At 40.6% G+C, this 8,679-nt stretch overlaps 1 pseudogene; it reads left to right on the top strand.

Moving 5' to 3' along the window:
* Positions 1-209: 209 nt before the first annotated feature.
* Positions 210-309, top strand: LOC127133831 (uncharacterized; annotated as a pseudogene).
* Positions 310-8,679: the final 8,370 nt, after the last annotated feature.

Here is an 8,679-nt window from a genome sequence, read left to right as displayed (position 1 = left end):
TCTCGTACATGCCAGTTTTCGGTTGAGGTTTTTCCACTGTTGTTCGTTCGGTTCCCCACTGATAGTGGTTTTGGGCCATGCTCTCGATAAGCTGGTAAGCATCAGCATAAGGTTTGTTCATTAGTGCACCACCTGCAGCGGCGTCTATTGTTAACCTTGTATTGTATAAGAGACCATTATAAAATGTGTGAATTACTAACCAGTCTTCCAAACCATGGTGTGGGCAAAGTCTCATCATGTCTTTGTATCTTTCCCATGCTTCGAAAAGAGACTCGTTGTCTTTCTGTTTAAATCCGTTTATCTGGGCTCTTAACATAGCTGTTTTGCTTGGCGGAAAATATCGGGCAAGAAAAACTTTCTTCAACTCGTTCCATGTGGTGACTGAGTTGGAGGGGAGAGATTGAAGCCATCTTCTAGCGCTATCTCTTAATGAGAAAGGAAAAAGACGAAGTCGAATTGCCTCTGAAGTGACACCATTAGCTTTAACAGTATCAGCATATTGAACAAATACGGATAAATGAAGGTTTGGATCTTCGGTAAGATTTCCAGAGAATTGGTTCTGTTGCACAGCCTGCAACAGCGAAGGTTTAAGTTCAAAGTTGTTTGCTTCGATTGCGGGCGGAGCAATACTTGAATGCGGTTCATCTTGCGATGGAGCGGCGTAATCTCTAAGAGCACGAGCTGGTTCTGCCATCTCGGTTAAAGAAGGAAAAATGTTTTTGATATCAGGAAGGTGAATAGGAGGGAGATTGTTTTCAGCACGATATTCCCGAATTCGTCGTAAGACTCGGAGATATAGTTCGATATCGTTGATTCGTAAATAGAGCGGTTCGCCTTGAGAGCGAGTGCGTGGCATACAAATCAACGAAAGAAAGAATAGAAGGAAAAAGAAACCTTAGTCTCTACAGCGTAACGGAAGAGTTACGATATCGATTGAATAAAAGTCCCCGGCAACGGCGCCAAAAACTTGATCGCTCGACTGTGTGAGTCGAGAATGGGATACAAACTGCAAGTGCACAGTTCTATCGCGTAGTTTTAAAAGATATCGATCCCACAGGGACTTATGAATCGATGTACCGTTATCTAAAGTTACTACGTAAAGCTAAGGTGAAAATGTTTGATTGTTTGGGGAAGGGAGCTAAGAGCTAAACTAATATCTAGATTAAATATCAATAAAACGGATATCGGTATGTAGTTCGTCAAAACTAGGGAATCAATTCCTTGTCGGTCTCTCGGTTTTAAAATAAATCGTTTCGATTAACTTTATTGGTTAAAGGTTTTATCTCAAACTCTCGCTCTGTTGAAGAAACCATGATCTTAGATTAATGTAGCTGTCACTTATAATTAAGTCAAAAATCATATTTTGAAAACAATAAAGTTGCAGAAACTCTTTTTAAGAAAATACTGACCGTTTTAAACACCCTTATCTCAAACTTTCGCTCTGTTGACTTAGGTTATACAATTAAATCTAAATGCTTAACTCTCGTCCTCACATTCAATCTTTAAAAATACTTTTTGGAAAAAGGTCAGAATTTAATTAATTCTAAAACTTGCTCTCGCCCTGAGATAGACTTAATGACTAACTTACACTGTCCAGTTAAAACCTCAAACTCTCGCTCTGTTGGTTTCAACTTCTTTATGTCTTTTACTTTTGTAAAAAATCTTGTTATTAAACCTGTAAGTTAAGACCATAAAAAGATTGATTCTAATTTTAAGTTTGAATAGACCGACTTAGTCTTGACCCCTTATTCTGCTTACTTTACATACCGATATCTAGGCAGATTAGCCAGACATGCTAAATAAATAAGAATTTATATCATACATAAACAGACTCATTCCAGGCAGGCAATATGAATAAACAATAGGATAAAACATAAAAAAAATTAAATAACAGTTAAAGAACCTGAATGCGTAATACAATGGTCTTGAACACTCCACCACAAGCCGGTAGGATTTGTTCTTGGATTCTTCAATTAAACAGTAAAATAAATCAAGGAAATAAAACTGGAATATAACGTAAGGTTAAATCCGGTATAAAATTGCACAGTAGTTTCCGGTGTAGAAACTACTACGCGAAAAATATCTAAAAGCTAAGAACGGGGAAAAATAAATTGCGAGGGAAAAAGAAAATAAAGCTTGCAAGATAAAATAAAAAAAGTGAACGATGCTGGAAAGGGAGAAAAATAGGCAAAGGCGTGAAAGGAAAATTTGGCAGAGCTTTCGCAAAACTGAGCGTGCAAAAACTGTGTGTTCTTTTGGTTTGTGAGATGGCTATTTATAATAGCCTTGGTAACTGCATTCCGTTTCTCCCATTCTTCAGCGTGGCTATATCCACGGCGTGCATATAGGAGACCAACTCCTTAACGTTATTCTTCAAGTCTTTCTGAGGGCGATACTTGCGCCAAAAAGGTAGTGGAGTTGTGTGACGCTCGTCACGCTATGTGTGACGTCTGTCACAAGTCTGTTTTGCGTGACGCTCGTCACACACCCTGTGACGTCCGTCACAGGCACAGCGTTGATGACTTGTGCGCTTTGGGCTGGGCTTTGGCATTTGGTCCCTTTTCTCTTCTTTTTACACCTCCTTTTCTTCCCTTTTTCGCTTTTGCTTCAAAATGGGTACCTGATATAAATAGCAAGGAAATACTGCATAATATCTGATAAAATGAGATAAATTAAAGTAAATGATAATATAATTTAATTGAATTAAGTCTTAAAAAGCGATATAATTTCGTGTTATCAGTTGTTTTTTCGCAGGTTGCGACACACACTAACTACTAACACTAACCATTAACCATTAACATTTACTTTATGCACTTTACTTTTATGCAATTTACTATTCTTGCACATATTATCCATTTGCTTTTCTCTTTGCTCACTTGAGCACATGTTTATGTTAATGCCATTTGCCTTTTGCTCACTTGAGCACATAATTGTGTATATATTATTATGCTTGTGTTTTGTTTTGATTGTTGTGAACCAAATGCAAAGAAATGGACTTAGTTTCTAGGACTTTCCCTATGCAAAGAATGGAGAATTGGACTTAGATTCTAGGACTTTCCTTATGCAAAATTGGAGTAAAGGGACCTTAATGATGAAGATGGATTAGAAGGACCAAATCTCTAAACTCACTCTTGTCCATTCTTGATTTACTTCATGGAACTTTTGATGTGTGTGTTCTTGTGCTAGGGGTTCCTACTTGAGCTTAATTGGAGGACCATTGCCATGTTCATTCAAAGTGAAAGATACAAGACACATTGAGGATCTCTTAAGAGACTTGTTTGATTGCTTATGCTTTGTGATTGCTTATTCCAAAGGATGGGAGCTACTTGGATCATCACTATGATCTCAAGAGAGGAACTCCTTGTTGTGGTTTTGTTTCTTCTTCCCTCACCTTTTTGTTTTACTTAGGACTTAGCCCTTCTTCTTCTTCTCTCCACTCTAACCCAAGCCAAAACTCTTTGTGCAAACATTTAACATTTGTTTTCAACTATTAGAAACCTAAGCCTTATGCTTTTGATTTTCAAACTTTCCTTTTCCTAACACTTATTTTGAATTGAATCTTTAAGACAACTTTGACCATGTTTGTATATACTTCAAATTGGTAAATATAACCCATTCAAATTTCTTTTTGTGGTTCCAATGGCCACTTTCTTAATCAAATTTTTCATAACCTTTAGTTATTAGGTTTGAGTTATCTTTGTGGTAGATGTAATACTCACCTATATCCTTAGTGATGGACAATGAGTCTTCCATGCTTATTATAGGGTTAACCCCTCACTAGCATGTTGAAGCTATCCTCACATGGTGGATTTGTGGTTTGGTTGAGTTTTCTCCCTTTGATAACAAAAGACCTTAAGGCTTTTGGACCAATCAATTCACCAACTTGTTTTGAGATTTTTACCCCGAACTACGAGGTTTTGATCCTAATCTTTTTTTAAGATGGTACGTAGGCAATGAGTTTATCCATCCAAACACAAAATGTAAATAAATTTGTATATTCTTTCCTCATCTCTTCAATCATGTTTGCACAAACAAATTTTTTCACAAAAACAAACAACCTTCACAACAAGTATGAAAAGGAAACCCTAGGAGTACCTAGGATGTTTTGGGTGCCTAACACCTTTCCATTGCATAACCAACCCCCTTACCCAGATCTCTGTTTCTTTTACTAGTTTTTGTTAAAACTATTCGGTTTTTGTTCGCTTTCTAACCATTCCTTTGGATAAATAGAAGTGCGGTGGCGACTCGACTTGTATGATTTACCTTGGATTTAGTCAATATCTCTAATGGTAACGAATACCCCGCTACAGAAAAGTGGCGACTCTGCTGGGGATTATTTGCCTAGTGGGTTGTGCCAACTTTTCATGCTTGTTGTATTGTATTGTCTTGTGACATATTTTTGTGCAATTTGGGATTACTGTATTATATGTAATGATTGATTTGCTTGATATTAATTCCTTGTATGCTTGGTGATCTTTGTGAGATGAGTTCTATACCCGGACTCGAGTGCACTTAGGATAGGAGAATGGCGCAGTCTTGTTGACTTGTGTGGAGTTATTCCTTAGCAAGTTGACTTGCAAGTCCATTCACTTGGTGGAGGTCATGTTGGGATCAATAATGTCACACAAGTAAGTTGTGGCTAGACATTACTCTTTCCAATATAGACCTTAGAAGCCAAGGACCTTAGTTTATCAAGCCCATCTTGGCCTATTCTTAGGATGTAGTGCGAAAGTCGTTCAAGTGTAAGATTTGATACGATTGTTACACGATACTACACTCATAAGAGTCTCTCTTGAGAATATTTTTGGAATACGAGTAGTCGTTTTTCCGATAATATCCGAAAGATGGGATGATGACTATGAGAACCTCTTGTAGAACATGTTTGGCAGGTATAAACCCTAGTACATTCCCTTTGGGTGGTTCTTAACCTAAACTCCACGCTCGTGACTTGCAACAAACCCTTGATTCATGGTTGATCCGTTCATGTATCCTTAATATCAATGGAACTTGGGTGTTGATAAGGTGTAAACCATAATCCACCAAAATGGATGATTGATATTAAGGATGATATGATCCATCCCATGACCTTTGTTTGGTGTGCTTTGCTTGATCCTTGAGTGTGATTGTTGCATTCATGCATTCATGCACTCATTTGCATCCATATCATCAATAATGAAGAAAATTTTCAAGGAACTTAAGGGGTTTATTTGCAAAATTTTCAGACATGGAAAGACAAAGAAGGAATACAAAGAAGTATAGCTTCAGACAACCAGATTTGAAAGAGTTAAGGAATCTGACATCCTATGTATTAGATCATTTGGGTTTCAAGGCTCGTTTTGGGAAGCTTCTTCCTCTTCTGACTACTCAGGTGGACGAAGGGTTGATGAGTGTATTGGTGCAGTTTTATAATCCCTTGTACCGTTGTTTCACGTTTCCGGACTTCCAGCTTTTACCTACACTTGAGGAGTATTCCTATCTTGTGGGTATACCTATTCTAGACCAGTTGTCGTTCAGTGGCTTAGAGAGTATTCCTACTTCTCAAGAGATAGCTGACATGTTGCACATAGATGAATCTCTGGTTAGTGCTCATATGACTACCAAAGGTGGAATTCAAGGTCTCCCTTCTGAGTTCCTCATTGCTCAAGCTACTATATATGGGAAGGCCATGAGTGAGGATGTCTTTGAAGCCATATTTGTACTTCTCATTTATGGATTGGTATTGTTCCCCAACATCGACAAGTTTGTGGATGTGAACGCTATTAGGATCTTCTCTACTCTTAATCCCGTTCCGACCCTGTTGGGTGATACTTATTTCTCTTTGCATATGAGGACTGCAAAGGGTGGTGGTGTCATTGTGTGTTGTTTGCCTCTGTTGTATAAGTGGTTTATTTCTCACTTACCGCAGACGGTCGCCTTCAAGGAGAACAAGGGATGTCTACGGTGGTCCACGAGACTCATGTCTCTCACTAATGATGATATCTCTTGGTACAACCGTGTGTATGATGGTGTGCAGATTATCGACTCTTGTGGTGAATTCTCCAATGTACCTATTCTTGGTACATGTGGTGGGATTAACTACAACCCTGTTTTGGCACGTCGTCAGCTTGGGTTCCCCCTAAAGGATAAACCTAATAACATTCTGTTAGAGGGTGTGTTCTTTCAGGAGGGTAAAGATCCCCAAGGCTTAAAGGGCAGAATGGTCCGCGCTTGGCGCAAGATTCATAGGAAAGGAAGGAATGAGTTGGGTCCTAAGAATTGTGTTGCTATGGAACCTTACACTGTTTGGGTTAGGAAGAGAGCGTCTGGGTATCTCATGCCTTACGAGTATCCAAGACCTACACCTTTGGTTATGGTTGGGCCTTCAACCCTCTCTAACCAAGGAGTAGAGGAGTTGAGAGACGAAGATTGTTCACGTGCTTGGATCCGTGAACGAGAATAGTTGCTTCAGCAGATCAAGGAGAAGGACGCTTTGATAGAGATTCTCGAACATCAGGTTATTGATGATCCTAATGATGCATGGACTTCTCTACTTCCTCAGTTTTCCAAGTTTTGGAAGAGGAAGTATGATCGACTCGCCAAGGAGAAGGCAGATATGGAGGCAGCTTACGAGAGGGCGGTGAAGAGGCTTCGTGCATCCTATCTTCCTGTGTCCCGAGCTTTAGATGATTGTTTCTAGGGATCCATAGGATGATTATTTTCATTTTCTCTTGTATATGATTGACAATGTTGTACTTCTTTTCCCTGATATTATTTGATGAGATATTTCCATATGTGATAAATGTTTAATATTTCCAAATTTTTGCAAATAAAACCCTAGAGTTCCTTTGAAATAAAAAAAAATCATATGCACAAGCATTGCATGCATCATGTGCATAAGCAGGTTTTGTTCCCGGCTTCTTGTCCTGTGGTCTAACTCTGTGTTCTTCATTTATTTTGAAGACAAACTGACTCACCGGTACTACACCAGAGCCAACATTGTAAGACTGATGGATCATCTGGAACAAGAGAACCGCGAGCTGAAAGAGGAAGTGGCCAGACTGAGTGCCTTGATGAAATCATTCTTGGCTGCTCAGAGCCAGTCTTCTCCGACACCTTCAACTCCTCCCCAGAGGACAGTCATCTCTGAGATTGTCTCCTCGACTGTGCCTGCAGCCAGTGCACACTTTGTTCCAACGGCCATGCCAGCCGGATTCCCGTGGAGGATGCCTCCTAATTTCATGCCTGAGGGTCCTGCTCCCACCTTTGCTTCTATGCCGGCATCTAGCCTGGTCATTGCTATTCCTCCTCCTGTCGTGCATACTATGCCCAGGGTAGACGACACCATCTATCATTCTGAGCCATTTGAAGGCCCGAATGTCTATGAGAAGATGGACGCTATGAACGGTCAATTTCTTGAGCTTCGCAAGGAATTGAAAACTCTTAGAGGAAAGGATCTTTTCGGCAAGTCTGCTGCCGAACTTTGCTTGGTCCCCAATGTGAAGATCCCTGTAAAATTCAAGGTGACTGACTTTGAAAAATACAAGGGAAATACTTGCCCTCTCAGCCACCTGGTCATGTATGCCAGGAATATGTCGACTCAGACCGACAATGACCAATTGCTTATCCACTACTTTCAGAACAGTCTGTCCGGTGCCGCTCTGCGTTGGTATATGGGTTTAGACAGTGTGAACATTCGATCCTTCAACGATCTTGGCGAAGACTTCGTCAAGCAGTACAAATACAATGTGGATATGGCTCCCGATAGGGATCAATTGAGGGCCATGTCCCAGAAGGACAAGGAAACATTCAAAGAATACGCCCAGAGATGGCGAGAATTAGCAGCACAGATTGTGCCCCTGCTGGAAGAGAAAGAGATGACCAAGATCTTTTTGAAGACCTTGAGTTCTTTTTATTATGAGCGGATGATCGCTAGCGCTCCTTCTGACTTCACCGAGATGGTGAATATGGGGATGCGTCTAGAAGAAGGGGTTAGAGAAGGACGCCTAACCATAGAAGAAGGCTCTTCTGCCAAACGATATAGGGCGTTTGCAAAGAAGAAAGATGGAGAGGCACATGCTGTGACCTCCCATGTGAAACCAAGAAGACCCTCTGTGAGGAGGAAGACCGTGCGTCCTACCGGTAACCAGCACCAGGTGGCTCACATAGCACCTGTCTTCAGAGACAATCAACAGTATCAGCAACATAACAACAATCAGCAACCACATCCGTAATATCAACATCAGCAACACCGACCGCAGCAGCAGGCCTACCAGCCTCGAAACAGTAATCAAACCAGCACGAGTTACGAGAGGAAAAGGGTCACCTTCGATCCTATTCCCATGACATATGCAGAATTATATCCCTCTTTGATAGAGAGGAAGTTGGTTACTCCGAGACACCCACCGGCTATACCTGCTAACCCCTAGTGGTGGTATAAGCCCGAATTACACTGTGTTTACCATTCTGGTGCTCCCGGCCACGACGTGGAGAATTGTTACCCTTTGAAGACCAAGGTTTAAGACCTTGTGAGGTGTGGCATTCTGTGTTTCGAGGACGTAGGTCCTAATGTGAAGAAGAACCCATTGCCCGAGCATGGGAAATCTGTCAACATGGTCCAGGGCTGCCCTGGCAAGTACAAAGTCAAATATGTCAGTCATATTCGACAATCGTTGGTCGAGATGAATCGTTTGCTATGTGATT

Source organism: Lathyrus oleraceus, chromosome 3, assembly GCF_024323335.1.
Source record: "Lathyrus oleraceus cultivar Zhongwan6 chromosome 3, CAAS_Psat_ZW6_1.0, whole genome shotgun sequence".
Classification (NCBI taxonomy): domain Eukaryota; kingdom Viridiplantae; phylum Streptophyta; class Magnoliopsida; order Fabales; family Fabaceae; genus Lathyrus; species Lathyrus oleraceus.
This window is presented reverse-complemented; position numbering and strand designations above follow the sequence as displayed.